The sequence below is a fragment of the Pleurodeles waltl genome, chromosome 8, assembly GCF_031143425.1.
Source record: "Pleurodeles waltl isolate 20211129_DDA chromosome 8, aPleWal1.hap1.20221129, whole genome shotgun sequence".
Taxonomy (NCBI): domain Eukaryota; kingdom Metazoa; phylum Chordata; class Amphibia; order Caudata; family Salamandridae; genus Pleurodeles; species Pleurodeles waltl.
Genome location: NC_090447.1, coordinates 874,045,421 through 874,062,326, shown reverse-complemented (window position 1 = coordinate 874,062,326; position 16,906 = coordinate 874,045,421). Strand labels below are relative to the sequence as shown.

The following is a 16,906-nucleotide window of genomic DNA, read 5'->3' as shown; positions in this document are numbered from 1 at the left end:
AAGGATACAGAGGAAGGCAGTGTAGGGAGTGTTAAGTGGAGCATGGAAGGAAAGGAACATAGAAAAAGAAAAATGAGAAGTTTGGGGTGAACAGGGGTGGGGAATGCTGAACTTAGCGGCTAGGGCTAAAATATTTATGTTGGATGAAATAGGGAATTGTTAGATGGATCTATTCTCTGCTGGCATTAAAAGAAATTCTATGTGCCTCAATTCAGTGTGAATTGACCATGTAGTATGATTTACCCTAGTCACTGCTGGATTTACTGCCCCTGCCCATTCTGCCAGTCACATCTGTTGCTGTTACCTACATGTGCGTCTGATTCTTGACGACTTCCACTTAGTCAGTCACATGGTTCAGTGAGTTAAACACTCCCTGATATCTTCTGTGGTCTGCGGGTCCTGAATGTCAATATAGGCCAGACTAAATCAGCTGTCTTCTTTCCAAGGTCTCTAAAATCAGCGCCATTACACTTGGTTTTAGTAATTCCTGTTCCCTGTAGCATTAGCTGATCGGTGAACTCTGCGGGCTCCTTTTTAGCCAACCCATATATTGTGGTAATTCGGCTCCATTAACTGTATTGGTGCAAGTTGCTTTTCATGACTAACTTAGTTTTGAAAATATATACAGATTAGAAGTTCTTGACTCACTCTGTGTACTGGAAGCATTGACCTAGTACTGAGCTACTAAGGGTGTGGTTTGTCTTTCTTTGGGGGTTGATAAGGACAGGGAAGGTCACAGTACGTAATATTTTATTTTGTAATTGAGGTGTTGTGGTGCTTCTGTTGCTGCATTTGCAGATGAGGCTCAGGGTGCTGAACTGTACCTCGATTCCAGTAGAGTTTCTTCAGGGTTGAGGGTGTAAAGTACCAGGGACTTTGTTTCTGATTACCAGTCTGGAGTAGCAGGTAGAACCATTGTGAATCATTAAATGTGAGGGTTTGTGTGCTTACATGTAGGGAGTTTGTGTAGTCAGTGGCGTAACTGGTGGTTGCCCCCTACTGTTGATTGTTTCTTTGGTAGAGTGGAAATTGTTGTGGCAGTGTGGTGGACTAATTAGTGGGTGAACATGCTTGGAAACTGTTTCAATTGGGCTACCCTTATCTTTATTTTTGTGGGTGGGGGGGCATTACTCTCCCCGCTGACTCCGCCTGCTGCAGGGTGTGATTGGCCACCATTGGATGGGGAGTGAGGAGTTGACTAGTTTGAAAAGATGTTCTTTTTCTTAGCTATTTACTTTCTTGAGTCTTGTAGCCTTTTGTGACTTGGAGGATGCTTAGATTGAGAATGTTAGGATTGATTGAGGTTCTGCTGGACTTCAGGCAGCTTGGGTTGGGGTGTGGCTGGAAGGGGCTTTGAAGCTTTGTACAATGTCATCATGCATCCTGGTTATTTTGTATATAAAGGAATGTCAGGGGCCATCACAAAAATATTAAGACTCATTTGTACGCAAAGCTCTCAACATTTAGAATTTTAGTTCCTTTGTAGGGCTGGGCCAGATTGTTCAGATGACCTTTTAAAGCACTCACATTTTCAGGTGATTAGAAGTGGTTCTCCAAACTGCCCCACTTACAAGAAGTTCAAACCTGTGTTTCACTGGGAGTAGAGGGGCCCATATGTAACCACTGGTCGGATTTACGTGTTTGGTTGTATTTAACAGATCTGATCATTATCACATGTGTTAAATGCCTCAACTGTCATTACATTTTGGCAGGTAAAACCTGCCAAAATGTAATGTGAAAAATCATATGTTACTTAACATATCATGTGGATTTTGTTGTGTTAAACACCAACTTTTGCATATTATTCGCCACAAACTGGAAATAGGTGTTATTTATCGCTCCTGATAAATGACGTACCCTGTGGTATTGTTATTTAGCAGGGACGATAAATAACACGTAAACTTGTAATCAGGCCTAAATAAGAGGCCAGAAAGAGATGCCGCCACCACCTGAGCCCTCACTAGATCTGCTATGTTAAAGCTATAGCCAGTGTGGAGATTCAAGTACATATATTTATGTAGTGGGCCACATCGCACTGAGCTGGGTGCGGAAACCAAATATCGAAGTTGGAATGTTGAGATTACTAAACACCGAGGACAAAACATTGACATGTAAGTCTACATTTTCTATACCTACTTCCACATATATGTATCTTGCATGGTACATTTATCTCCAAGGTATGTAGATGTGAAGTTAGGAATAAATCCATACCTCCCTTTTAGGGCTTAGATTCCAATATTTTCTATTGATATTCTCTCCCCAATATTCCTGTATGTGGATATTCTTCATCTTGATACTCAGTAGTACAATCATTGTATTGCCTGTCCCTCCCCAGCAGGATTTTAATCATGCAGTGCATTTGGTGGTAGCGGGCTTTGGGGAGCTACAAATCTGTTTCACTTTTTGGAGTCCCAGTTGACCCACGATTACTAATGAGATACCCTGGATTAGCATAAGATCCCATGTTAAAAGGGCACAACATTTTCAGTCCTAGACTTTGACGAGTCATTGTTTGCAAGAACGCATTTTGAGTTGTATAGAATTGCTGTATGACAAAACTTGGGTACGAATCAAGGTAGCAGACTGCTCAAAAGTTTCCAGGAGAATACCAACAAATATAGGATTAAAGCAAGGCTGCATGTTGGCCCCGCACCTCTTTAGCCTCTTCATGGCAGATCTCTCTGTAAAACTAGATGCAACCAACTCACATTCTCCAAGGATGGTAAGTCTGGCTATAACACATCTATCGTATGCTGATGACATTGTTCTGTTAAGCCACACAAAAATAGGGTTGCAACGACTGGTTACTGCCTTGGGCGAATTTGCAAAGACAAACAAACTAGAGGTTAACACTTCAAAGACAAAAACAATGTCAATAGGCTTCTCTTTAAATCCTGCAAACAAAATAAAATTGAACGGTTTCACTCTCGATACGATCTGCAGCTACAAATATCTTGGACTTACAGTAGACAATAAGATCAATTTTGTGCCGCAAAATCAGTATATTCTACAGAAGTCCAAAGCCTTGGCGTTCGCTTTCTGCACTCTTGCTAAAAGATTAAAGGGCCCATCATATAAACCACTAATGTCGGTTATGTCGGCTAAATTCCTTCCAGCAATTACATACGGAAGCGCAGCCCAATACAGGAAAGATGCTAGCCTTCTGGAAAGGCAGCAAATAAAAATCTATAAGCAAGTCTTCAATCTTCCTCGCTCTCCTTCCCCTGCACAGATAAGGCTGGAATTTGGTCTAACACAACAGCAGCTCGACAGGAAGGCCCACACAATAAAGATCTGGTACAAAATAAGTAAAAACACTGTCAGCCCGCTAGTAGCGGCACTATGGAGTTCAGTAAATGGCAATCCTAATTCAGTATACAACAGATACCTGAACAACTCCTTGTAAGAGACGAAAACAAAGTACCTATGGGATTCCAACATGTCGTATTCTCTTTTGTGTCGAGCGGTAAAAAGGGAAATAAGTATCCAATCTTTTCTAGATGATAAAGCTAAACTTGCGCAACGCTCACACGCTTGGCTGATAATGCACACTTATACCACCATGGCCCCATCACAATACCTGGCCGAAACCTTCGCACTTCACATCAAGCATCGCTTCTTGACTCTGCGTTTGGGAGCATCTCCTGCTAGAGCGGATCAACCATCGTGGAAGAATAGAGGAGAGACTTCCTGCAGGATGCAAAGGCCCAAAAGAAGATATAGTTCACCTGATTTGTATTTGTCCAGCCTTAAAAGAAGCCCGCAGACAACTATTAAAACCGCTTTTTATGAGAAATGGGACTCGTTCCTGTCGGTCAGCGGTGATGTCAATGTTTGATCCTAATGATGCACAATCAATATGCAAATTTATCAAATTCTTGACTGCACACACCAAAGACGTAAACCTGCCATCCGGGATGCATACATAATCACGCACTTATTTGCATCTTAGAATTAAGAAACTGATTTTAGATCCTCGCATGGTTTCATGGCCAAGGAATTTACCAAATTTTAGAGATGATTTATCTTTAAACATGTTGTATTATGAGATGATTGTTATGGTTTTTATTAACTAAACAAAGATTATTATTATTAGTTATTATTAGGGTCATTATTTTCAAATGTGACAGCCAAATGGGTTCAGTTGGACTAAACCAAGACTACAAGTCCCAGAATGCAATGAACTGGTAAATTAAAGCACGATGTCTTCATTGCATAAATTGCAAGGGCAAATCTGTGAATATTCAGTGACTGATTCTGAAGAAGGTTGCCCAGCCTTGGTCATTGTAGCATTTGGAATCAAAAACGTATTTATGAGGAACCCACTTAGCTTCGGCCATGAATGGAGTCGAACAACAGTCCACCTGGATACATTAGGGTCCAACGAGGGCTGTGGCATTAAAATAGCTCAACAGCTTAATCCCATGTTCACTTTACCTGCTGATAGTTCATAGACCTTCACCCACAGAAGGTTGACAGAATGAGTTTCAAACGTACTTTCTTGTACCTAGTTTTATAAGAATATTTGGAACATGGTTAGACATTTCAGGGCGTATTTATTTGCTATCACATGTTCGACAACCTCCGAGTCCTAGTCACATCAGCTGGCGGCATTCAGTTGTGTGCAAGTTGCACACAATTTACTTTTTCCGGGCGCCCATTATAAAACTGGAATGTTTCCTTCTCAAATTACCTCTTCACGTGCTCCCCAAAGAAGTAAAAGTAGCCAATGTGGTGAAAGTGTTATCACGTATATGAAAGCCTTCGTTACCAAGCCTGGGCGTTTATTTGACGTCTCTAGGGACCGGTGCAGGCGTGTGCAGCATTAGCTTGAATCCGGGGCCGGCTGTTGCTCTGTGTACAGCAGACTATTGGGAATACAAGTTTACAAATGACAAACTTCGCTCGCTGGGTCTCAGCTGTGCAAGCAGGAGAGGAGTTATTCATTGACTCGTAGCTCCTGGTCGCACAGGTACCCGTCCCCTCATAGCGAACGGTGTTGCTGTGCGTTTTTAATCGTTGTTAATCTGACTTGGTGGTTTGCGGTCAGTGTTTTTGTTCACACATTCTTCGACAGAGGCGGGAGGCGCTCTGTGGAGAAAGTGTGACGGGCTCGGTTTTCGTCACCGACAGCATGAGAGCTGCGGACCGCGGCACGGCTCGGGATTAAGGCTGCGGAGATACCAGTCATAGGCCGGCTCTCCCGGGGCACCTGCCCGCGGAATCCGTCGCTGACTTCGCCTGAAGTTGGACGCCGGGCAGTGCCGCTGGGGCGCACTCGCCGGCAGGGGGCGCCGGGCCAGGAATGCTGAATCCGGACTCCGGCGCGGGGGCCCAGGCGGAGCTGGCCTTCCTGCCATTGTGGGGCCGCTTTTCCTGTTGCTGCTGCGGTGCCCGCGGCCCCTCAGTCGCTGCCCGGGATTACTGGCTCCTCTGACGCCGCGGCCATCTGGGTCCCTCGGTCCCCTCCTCATCTGGGTCAGCGGCGGCGGCCGTCGGTCTCCAGCATGTGTCTGCCACAGAAGCCGGCGAGGGCTGCAGCGGTGGGTATCCAGCTGACGGGGTCACGACCTCCTGGGCCAGGGGCTTCTGGGGGGTCTGTCGTCTGTCCAGGGACAGCAGGGCTGCCGGCCTCCTTTAACTAATCTGTGATTAGAAAAGCAAACGCTACGTGCTGTGTTCTTCAAGACAAATGTTAGGTGTATGATTTGTATAGATGAGTGTAACATGGCTAGCGATTCTGAAGGAGGGTTTTTCATACTGATTCTGAAAGTGACTTTTTCACATTGACCTACCCCCTAGGTATTTTAGTAATAATGTGTTAAGTACAACTATCCAGTTTGTTGGAACTTTCCGTATCTGGAATTTATGGTCATTGCAAAAATAAAACGTAAATCACATATTCTCAATTGACAAGCAGATGATTTTCTCGCGTGCTTCAAAGACAACTCTGGAACTGTAGATTGTTTGCTTTTTTCACTTTATCGCCTTCCATTGTTTACGTTTGTCTTGTACCCCCGAACTATCCGTTTTCTCCCCACGAACAAGCACACCCAACGCACTTTTCTTTTCTCATGAACCGTCCTGGCCGTTAACATTTTTGTCAATCTATCGGTCCATTTTTATTTTTTTCTTTATCATCCCACTCAACCTTTCTATTTCCTTTTCCCCAGATAACCCGCACGGACATTTCCGTTCTCCTTCGTTTACCGCCCTTTCCGTGTTTGTTGACCCTTATCGGTTTAAATAGAATGGCCTGTGATGACAGAGGAGTGCCCGCAAGGCTGTACATAGCGCCCCATATGCGCACGAACATTGTTCTTTGTAAGGGAAGATGCAAAATTTAACCCGCACTTGTTTAAATAGTTGTTTGTTTTAAAAAAAATAATTTTGCGACCTTAAGGGCGACATTTTATATTGCTTCCTTTGTATGTTTACCACAACGAGGCGCATTTTAACTGAATCAACTTTTGCAATTAGTATAAAGCGGTGATTGCGTTGTTACCGCATGGCTACATTAATTCAATGTTGGCGTTACCGTCTCCAAATTAGGTTTCCAACATACAAATAGACTCTTCTTTGCATTTAAGGCTAGTGCCGCGCAAGCATCACACCTAGGAAAGCTCACAGCGCCATAAGGTTGTATCACTAAGAGGTTCAGAAATGCTGAGTAACAGTACCTTGCTTGCAAAGCCTGGATTGAGTTTAGGCTCTCTGGGATAACGCTGGTTATTGCAATTAGAGGAACAGCTGTTCTTGTTAACCATCCTTGGTCCAGATATAATAGAAATACCACGTGAAAGAATGAGAAGTGGTTATGCGTTGCATGAGTAATTTGCTGTCTCTCAAGTTGGAAGTATTATTGCATACTATTGATGCATGAGCTAATCCTCAGCTTTGAGTCGGAGGATGCTGGGAGAATGTTCTGTGCCACAAGCAGGGCCAGATCTGTCCCTACTAACCCTCCTCTGGAGAGAAAAAAACCCTCTTTACTTCTGTGGCTGTTAGGAGTTTGAGCTATTCTGTGGCGCTGTAGGCCCATTGGTGGGGAGCGTATTATTGAATATGAGTCAGTCATGTAAACTGCAGGACCTAAGTTGAGGCTGGGCATCTGCTTGTGTTCCAGTGTCATCACGCTGCTAAAAGTCGTTGAAGATATTTTGCAAGTCCGGCTATTTAACAATAGCTGGCTTTGACCAAAAATATAGACTAGTTCTCATGCTGCCACTGAAATGCTTCTTTCAGCTACAACTCTTCTCTCTGTGCCGGCTTCTCTTCTCTCTCTGACCAGGTGTGTACACAAATGAGGTTAAAGTCCCTCTACTGTATATTGAAAGGATATTGCAAGTTACATAGGAGACTAGTCACCAAATGGAGTTTCTATATCAGAAGTGGCCTGTCTACACCCAGGAAGGCTGAATATATTCCATATGTTCAGGATAAACGTAGACTACGTAAACCATTTCCATTTAGATTCAGTATAGGTAGATGCTTCCGGTGGCCCCTGCGGACCTTGATATAGGGGTAGCCACAACAATGTGTAAACATACTAGTATAGCCTTTATTTTAATCTGATTTCCTGTCTGCAGTCTTTGAATATAGTCATACTGTGTGTTTAACTAATTAAAGAATACAGTTTTGTTTTCATTCAGAAAATTAAATGTAACCTGCCAGTCATAGCTTCTTCTAAATTTGGAACAGCGAGTTTCAATTCTGCAAGTGCTGTAGTTAGTAAAATCAGATTTAAGGATAGAGGTGAGCCATCAAAGGTCAGATTATGAGGGGAATGACCAGGCGTAATGTGCTTTCACAGCATCATTTTCTGGCCAAAGCAGCTATCGAGGGCACTTTATTTTATTTTTGATTTGTTTGCACAATTTCTTGTTGTAACCACTCTATAGGTAAGCATGCGTTTTTTCTAAAGTTCTGGAAATACTGCTTCTTTAAAAGTGACATGGAGTATCACCACTCCAAGAAACATAGTTTATGAGTTTGAGGTGTTCTCTTGGGAATGGAAGGGAGTGCTGCATAGATGCTCCCCTAACTTTTATATGCCCTCTCATTCAGCTGAAGGTCGATCCTATAAGTTGCTGCCTATGTTCATGCTGGCTTTCCAGAGTCTACTCTCAGCCAACCCATCCTTTGACCTCAGCTTTGCCTAGCGGAGTGAAATAATGCAGACCCTTCGAGGGCCAGTGATGAGATTCATTCAGACAGTCATGCAGTATTAAGGCTTGAGGAGAGCAGTTTGGCTTAAGAAACAAAGTATTGGCTCTTCCAAGTCATGCTTGAGCTGAAGAGCTGCTAGTTGGAGAACACGGCCCTCTTCTTAAATACCCTTTTAGATGTCACAGATTGTAATGTGGCCAAGGTCTATCTCTTGTGCATCCCTTCTCCATTCCCTTTCAATCACTTCATAATGCACATAAGGTGTAAACCTTTGCACTCTGTGTCTGTCTCTCATGTTGTCTGTGTGATCTCAGACAGCCCTTCATTTCCCAGAAAGGAGAAACTAGTCACAATGTCCTAAGTCATCCCTTGCTTCATCCCTGAAAATCCTTCCGGAGCAGGGCCTAATTTAAAAAAAGCGTTTCAAACCCAACAAGTCTGGCCCTGGCTGCCAGCCATTTCGGTTTGCCAATGCTTGGTTGTCTTGCTATGGGTTTTGTAAAACTTTATTGTTGGGGGTGGGGGTGCTCCCGACCCCTTGTCTATACTATACAAGCATTGGTAAAGCCTATAGTCTGGCTTTGCCAATACATCTTTCGTTTTGTCATAATTTTTGCAAAACTTTGTTTGGTAGAGTTGCTGAGCATTTGCAAATTTTCTAATAAATTGGCTAAAACCAAAAGATTTATTTTGGTCTCAAGCACACGTTGCAAGGTAGTAGTCCTTGAAAAATATGAATGACAGAGCAACACACCAATGGCTGAAGATACTACATTTCTTATTTTTAGTAAAATCAAAAGGGCTTGGTTAACCCCAGACCACAAAAAAAAAAAAATAACAATGAGCTTTGCTAGCACTTACAGGCCTCCTTGAATGATGAACAGATGCAGTGAAACATCTTGATAAATGTGCAGTTTAGCAGTTTAAAATAGACCAGAGGAGCTTCACCGCGCAGCCGTCAAATCTGCTCACCTGACCACCAGTGGCAATGGCAGGAGAAAATCTCAACTCTCACTTGGTGGATCCTGTGCTTGATCACTAGCAGATTCAATGGGTGTCAGCTCTAGATCGCTGAACACAGAGCTCCATGTACACAGACTTAAGAAAGATGAGAGGGACAGCCCAGGATTCCATCGCTTAAGGGGTCCATTTGTTGGAATGTTCCATATGAATTGGTAAATGGATATTTTTGTATGAAATCTGGTAGCATAACCCATCTCTGGCCCCTTTTCTTCATCTCATCAGTCCGTGTCCCACCCGACATTTGTCTGGGGAGCTCTTGCGCTCCAAACTTGCATCCAGTAAAATGGTACACCTCCAGCTGTGTGGTGCCTTTGTTGCCCGTTTCCCAGCCCTCAGCGTATCAGTTTATTCAAGTTAACAAAAGACAGGAAAATAGTGACTGGATCTTATCAATTAACTGTTCCTTGTGCGTCGTATTTTCCATGATAAGATGTGAAAACGGACTACAGTTTGACCTCTTCATGTTATTTTGTTAATGGTTAACAAGACAATATGCAGAGTTGGACGTTTTAAAGTGTGTTATTCCTTGAAATTAGTGTCTAGCTGTAGATGTTAAAGTGGTAGTTATGCTAAGGAGAAATGCCACGGTGAATTTAAAATCTGCAATTTCTCTACAGTTTGGCAATGTTGTGCTTCAGTTTGTGATTGCATTATAGTCAGGGCAAGTGGAATTATGTGGCCGGGGAGGACTACATTATGTGACAGTGTTGAGTTTAGTATGCAGCAAGAAAAGGCAAATAGAGGAGTAATGTGTGATAGTATTACTTTCTTATTGTGTCACTTTGCAATCAGGTTAGCACTGGGCAAATGTTTTACGCCATTAGTATCAGTTTAATACCCAAAATACAGCCATAATAAGCAATAGAAAGTGGATCAATCAACCTATGCAAAATGCCTTCCATTGCGTGGCGAAACACGCCACATTTCAGCAACTTTTGATCCGTTTGAGCTAGAAACAATGTTTTCAAATCTGCAGATTATGCAGTGGATGATGGACTATGTGGCAAACCCATAATTATGCAGAAAAACCTGCAACCACAAAGTTGCACAATTTCTGTGGCCCGAAAAATACCTTTCTAGATATGTAGAACTGATGGAGTCCAGACTACAGCTCCCAGAATGCTTTAGATGGTTGAATACAAGTCCAAGTGCTTTGTGCTGTTAGTGACATGGATTTTTCTAGGAAACCTGTTGCCACTTCTGTTTGGCAGGTGATGAGAAAATAGTGCAGTAAACAAAGTGTTCGTACCAAGCGTTGTTGAAAGCAGTCAACCTGGTTATAGATACAAAAGTACATCCTCCATGCTGTAAAAGTTGGAAATACGTTCTGTACGAGTACACATACCGAAGCCTTCCTCAGAGGCTCAGTATATGCCCAGCAACATTTTCATAAACCGAAAGAACTGGAAAAAATCCCAGAAGGTTTTACTAAGCTGCATGGTTTAATTAATTTAATTGGTTTGAATTTTGTGGCGGAGCTATTAAAAACGCAGTTTTAGTGCGATCTAACCCTATTTGCTGGTAGCATCGCCGATGAGTGTAATGCATTCTTTGAAGATGGTTTCCGTTGTGTAACCATAACAACAGTCACCGCTCAAATATGAGTGAAGACCACAGCCGGCCAAAAAATCATACAATTAATGAATGTCAACAAAACCGAATCCATTGCTGACCTAAATCTGCCCCAGGAGGGAGCAAAGCAAAAAAAAGGCCTTTTTTTTAATCTTGCGCTTTAAGGGCACACTCGAGGAGGTATTCTCTTATGTAAACAGTAATGGAGAGGCCTTTCACCTCCCCAAATTAGAGCATCTAGAAAAATAAATCTGTAAAATAAGCAGATTTTCTCTGGGAAAACTTCTCCCTAGAAAATACCACCTTGCTGTTAAAATTCCAGCCAGGGGTAAATCATTAACAACTAGGACTGTTCCACTCTTGCATAGTTATCCCCCGAATATGAGCATTTTCCATGAGTTATCCGCTTGTACTATTGGATGTTGTGGACTGGCCAGAACTTTTCCACCGGTGAATGACCACTGAGTCAGTCGCCTGAGGGCAAGCTTAGTCCACATATTTTTCCCTGTGGGACGTGCACTACCCTTTAGTTATCCCCCCACATAAACATTTACAATTTGTTGCCCCATCATAGCGTGAACATTGTCCATTAATCACTTGAGGATATATATTGTCCTTTGTTTATCCATTGAAGAATAAGCACCGCCCTTTATTTACTCGAGTATCCTCATTCCCCATTGAAATTAAGATGACCACTGTAGTTGTGTTATTCACTAGCAGATGGGCACTGCCCTTTCATTTTCTACCCATAGACAAGTGTCTTCCATTAGTGATCCACAATAGTGTGTGTGTGTGTTCTCGAGTATGCCATCGAGGATGAGGATAATGACTACCATGCAAAGCTTTAAGGATGAGTATGATAAGTATCACGTCACGTTTTAAGGATAACTACCATGCTAAGCTTTGAGAATGAGGTTGACCACTACACTGCTAAGCTTTAAGGATGAGGATAATAAGTTCCATGCTAAGCTATAAGGATGAAGATGATAACTAACAATGCTAAGCTTGAAGGAACCAAGCATTTGCAAATGGCTGACGGAGCCTTGCTATTCGGTCCATGCCCGCCTGTGCATCAGCATGGAGTATGTATGCATAGTCTCCAGATTGGTCTTTGCTCCTGTGCAATGACGTCTCAGCTGTGTCTGTCTTTGGCCTTTGGGAATTCATTTTTGCTTGTGTATATTCAGGCGTGTTGTGTTAAAGAAGAGGTTGTGCAAATAAAAGTGGGAATAGAGGTGAGGTGGGGGGCGGGGCTTGGAAGGCTTGAGCCCAGTTGGAAATGTTTGAGATATATTGTGTCTATATTTACATTAGGCAGGCTGACCACACTCCCGATACACACTAACTGTGGAGAAGGCCTCCCCCATATACCTGCCAAGTCCTCCTGGTTTCAGTGAGCCTCGGGCACGTCACTGAATGACCTGTGCTCCTTTTGCCTATAGAATGTCTTGTTTCTGGACATGTTGCATGTCTCACGCCTGAGGACATGATGCATTTTAATTAAACTGTATATTAGTTCGCAGGATCTATGCAAACAAACATAGGTGGCATTGTCATTATTTACAGAACTACAGAAGCAGGCACAGTGAGCGTACACAAACTGAACAGAAACAACAAAAAGAATGGACTTTCTATTCTGAGTGCGAAGAACTTCATTCCATTACAGATTCTGTGAGGAAAGAGGGAGAGCGAAAGAGAGATACTTACCACTGACACCTCCTGCGACCCGCAGGCCCCAAGTTTAAATTCTGGCAAAGGGACCTCCGACTTTCATCCTTCAGTGTTCAGCAAATTAAGTACTATGGCACTGGATAATACAAAAGCCTGTCATCTACAGCTCTTAAGTCCACAAACCGTGGTATGAAGCACCACAAAAAAGAAAAAACATGTTGCTATAAATGTAGCACTGTTATGTTGTAAATTTGGATAGCCCTTCTTCAGCTTCATGTGACCTCAAAAACCTTGGAACAGTGGGAGAGATTGAAAAGAGGCCGAAGACAAAGAAACGACGGTACAAGATAGAGGGAATATTGAAAGAGGTGTGTTGCTGGATCGAAATAACGCACACAGCAGCAGAAGGCACGACAAACCGAATTTGGAATTGCAGGTATAGTGACGATTTTGGTGCAGTATAAGCTGGTAATTGCGAAAAAAAAACACTTATGATCTTGCAGCTGAAAGCAGATGAGTACATGGAGATATTATGGATTGTAAACAAAATGATGACTAGGTGGGAATGTTGTGGCCTGATTTATAGCTACATCTGATATTCTGCAATATCTAGAACAGGGGAACACGCTGATGGTCTGCGAGGACAGCCCCGTGCTTGTGTTGTCAGTAGCCAGTATGCAAGTTGACCCCATGTACATCCATTCCGTCTACATTTATCCGATGAATAATGCATATCAAGGTTTAAAGTATTGCAGACAGGTCAGACATTGTTGTTCCAGATCTTTGAGGCCGTATTTCAGCCACCTAATCAACACCAGATCACTCTGCAAACACACCACTGAAGTCTGGGACACTATTTCCAACCTCCCCTTCGATGTGACCTTCAATAGGAAACCTGGCTCACCCCTGCTTCAGCCCCTGACATCGCCATGGCAACACCAGTGACTGTAAAATGAAACACTAGGACCTCACCAACAGACATGGAGGTTGCTTTGCCATTGTACACAAGGAATCAATCACCTGCACCATCACCGATGACAAAACCACGCCGATCATGGAACACATGAACTTCCAGCTGTGCACCAATGACAAAGTCACCATCAAAGGCACCCTTGCATACAGACTTCCTGGACCATGAACCGGCCTCCGTGACGCCATCACTGAATTAAACACCCTGCTCACCATAGAATCTGTACACTACGTCTTCTTGGAAACCTCAACTTCCACCTGGATGACTCCTCTGACACCAACTCCACTGACTTCCTCGAATGATTGGACAACATCGGCCTTAAGCAACTGGTCACTGACCCCACGCACAGAACAGGACACATGCTAGATCTCATTATTACAACCAGTGGCAGAATCAGATACAGCCACACATCGGAACTCACTTGGTCGGATCACTCCATCGTATACTACACCCTTGTCGGACATCCCTGCACTACCCCCAATCGCCACAGCACCCCCTACCGCAGCTGGACCAAGGTCACCCAGCAACAATTGACGGATGCCCTTGGCATTACACAGCCCAACGTCACCACAAACCTGGATCAGATAGGTCAGAACTTCAATGCCTGGATCCCCAATGCCGCCAACCAAGTCACTCCCACCAAACAAGGCAGATGGTACACTCCGGAACTCAGCACATCCAAGTGCAGATAAAAACAACTGGAAAGAAGATGGTGCACCAGCAGGAACCACACTGACCGAGCCACCTTCAAAGTGGCCCTCAACGTCTACCACCACCAGCTCAAAGCTGCAAAAAAGGAGGCCCTGACTCATTGAATCTAGACCAGCGCCAATGAAACCAAGGAACACTTCAACATCGTCAGAGAAGTCAACAGTCACCGAAAACTCGATTTCCCTCTCCCTCCCATCACAGGAACTCTGCAATGCTCTCGCTGGCCACTTCACAACAAAATAGCAACCACTTAAGGAAACTTAGATCCCCAACCCTCCTAAGCATCCCATCGACAACCACTGCCAACTACAAACTTAACGCATGTGGAAATCAGCACACTGAAACACAACCACTCTTATGAACTATATCCACTCAGGAGCTCCCACTGACCCATGTCCCTACAGACTTTTCAGCCTCGAAAGAGACAAGATCAGCCACCAGCTCACCGCCATCCTAGACGCTTCCATAACCAAAGCCACCTTTCACGATGCCTGGAAACCCACAGAGGTGAGACCCCTCCTCAAGAAACCTTCAGCAGACCCCTGCAAGTTCTAGAACTACCGTCCTATCTCGCTGCTCCCGCTCCCTGCCAAAGTCCTGGAGAAGGCCATCAACTAGACTCCTCCCAATCAGGTTTCAGAGCCAGCCACAGCACTGGGACAGCCATTATCGCTGCAACAGACAACATCCACACCTATTCAACAGAGGAGAATCAGCTGCTTTGATTCTGCTGGACCTCTCCACAGCCTTTGACACTGTCTCTCTCACACACACTCATCCATCGACTGTGCCAGAATGGAATCACAGATGATGCACTGAGATGGATCGCATCCTCTCACAGGGTGCACCCAGAGAATCTGCCTCCCGCCCTACACCTCGAAACCCAAGCACACCATCTGCAGTATACCCAAATGCTCATCCCAACCCTCTTCAACATATACATGACATCTCTCACAGACCTTGCCAGATCACACAATATAAACATAATCTACGCTGACGTTGAAGACCTAACAAGCACTTAAAAAGCCAGTATGCAGCACAAGCACATTAAACTCAGGAAAATTGAAGATTAGAAAGGCTCTGTCGCAAGTGATCTTGCCTTGAATACATTTCTGATTCTGTGTCTATGGCAAATTAAGATTGGAAGGCCAAGGTGCCTTTTTTTGTAGCCTGTTTTTAGTTTCTTTGATATAAACCAAAAACAAGGCCTATAATGAAAATGTCTTTCCAACACGACCTTCATTTGACTTAAAAACAAAGAGGACAATATTGAAAGCAAGAGAGCCTTAAATACAGCCTTTCTTTGCTAATCAAGCTCCAGTGGCACTAATGAGAAGCTGCTTTTGGGGAATGAGAGTCACACGTGGGAAACGGGGAGAAGCCAGAATAAGGAACGAGAGGGGTTGGTGGGCAGGGTGAATCAGAAGCACACAGAAATAAGGAAGGGTTGGATGAAGGATTGGAAGACTAAGACACACAGGAAGGAGAGAATGTGGGAAGGCACCGGCATAACTAGTGACAAGATGGGGAATGTGGAAGGGGCAGGAACATGCACTGAGGAGCTGATGGAGCCATATAAATGTAACATAAGTTTCTCTACAGCCCATTGTAATCACTCCTATTGAGGTGGAATGATATAAACACCTCTGAGCCGATAGCACCTGGGAGACTGAAATACTTCACTGGGCCGAATCAAAACATGACTGAGTAAATCACAACCCAGTGGCTGAAGACAGCTGGTCAAAAAAGCCAGTTAAACCTTTATTTAAGTATATTAGACACAATAGATCTGTTTGACCGTTGGCTGTCAAGCCCCAGATCTAATTATCACTCAGAATATCACAACTCTAAATGATGCCCTCAGATATATATTGAAAAGTTGAATATTAAAACTGCCCCAATTAGTTTCTCTATAAAACTGCACATTTTCAACAAAAACATTATATCTGCAGTCTATATATATCATGTCTGTCTTTCACTTTTATTTCCACAATGGGGTTTACTTCTCTGGGTGTGGAGTCTTTCAGTAACCTTCACTGCTGTCCAGCCTCTTTGTTTGTTTTATTTCAGTATTTATTAGGCATGGCATATCTCCAGAGGTATCTTGGTGGTCAGAAACTTCCACCAAAAATTGCAAACAGTGATCTGCTACGAAGGAAAGGAATAGAGAACAATTATTATTAACGTGGGAAAAGCCAGGTCTGAAGAGTTGTCATAATTTCATTGAAGATAGTTCCACATGTAGTCCTAAAGGCAATCTATTCCAAAACCTAGCGGCAGCAACTAGGAAGGGCCTGCCACCTACTGTTGCATGGCAGAATTTGGGAATGTTAAGTAAATAGGCCTTGCCAGTTCTCATGATCAGTCATGGTTTAGAAAATGAAAATCCTCTAGACAGAGGGTTGGACCAAGGTCATGGAGTGATTTGTGCACCAACCATAAAGACTTGAACATTACTCTTTGGCTTACGTGAAGCAAATGTACTTTTGCTCGGCCTGGGGGAGATTGAATCCAACTACTAACGGTTGACCATCAATCTGGCTGTTGTGGTTTGAGGAACGTTTGAAGCATATTTATTTTTTTGCAGGGAAATCGAAGTAGAGAGTATTGCAGTAATCCAGCCTACAGTAATGAACACATTTATGATCTGGACTCTTTGCGATATAGTGAACAGATGAGTGATTCTTTTCAAAGTGCACAATTAAAAACAAGCGTTTACTACTAACTTTTACTTGGTCTTCCAGTGTGAAGTGCATGTCAAACTTTATTCCCGAGCTTCAGATGCATTGG

General features: G+C 43.5%; 1 protein-coding gene across 3 annotated transcripts in view; it reads left to right on the top strand.

Moving 5' to 3' along the window:
* The window catches only part of MID1 (midline 1), a 513,783-nt gene that overhangs the window by 260,750 nt on the left and 236,127 nt on the right, over positions 1–16,906 (top strand). The window contains exon 1 of one of the 3 annotated variants that reach the window (XM_069205159.1): positions 5,116–5,543. The exons of the other annotated variants lie outside the window; for them this stretch is intronic. The gene's annotated coding sequence lies outside the window, so the exon portion shown is untranslated. Of the gene's footprint in view, positions 1–5,115; positions 5,544–16,906 lie in introns of those variants that run through there. 3 annotated transcript variants of the gene reach the window in all.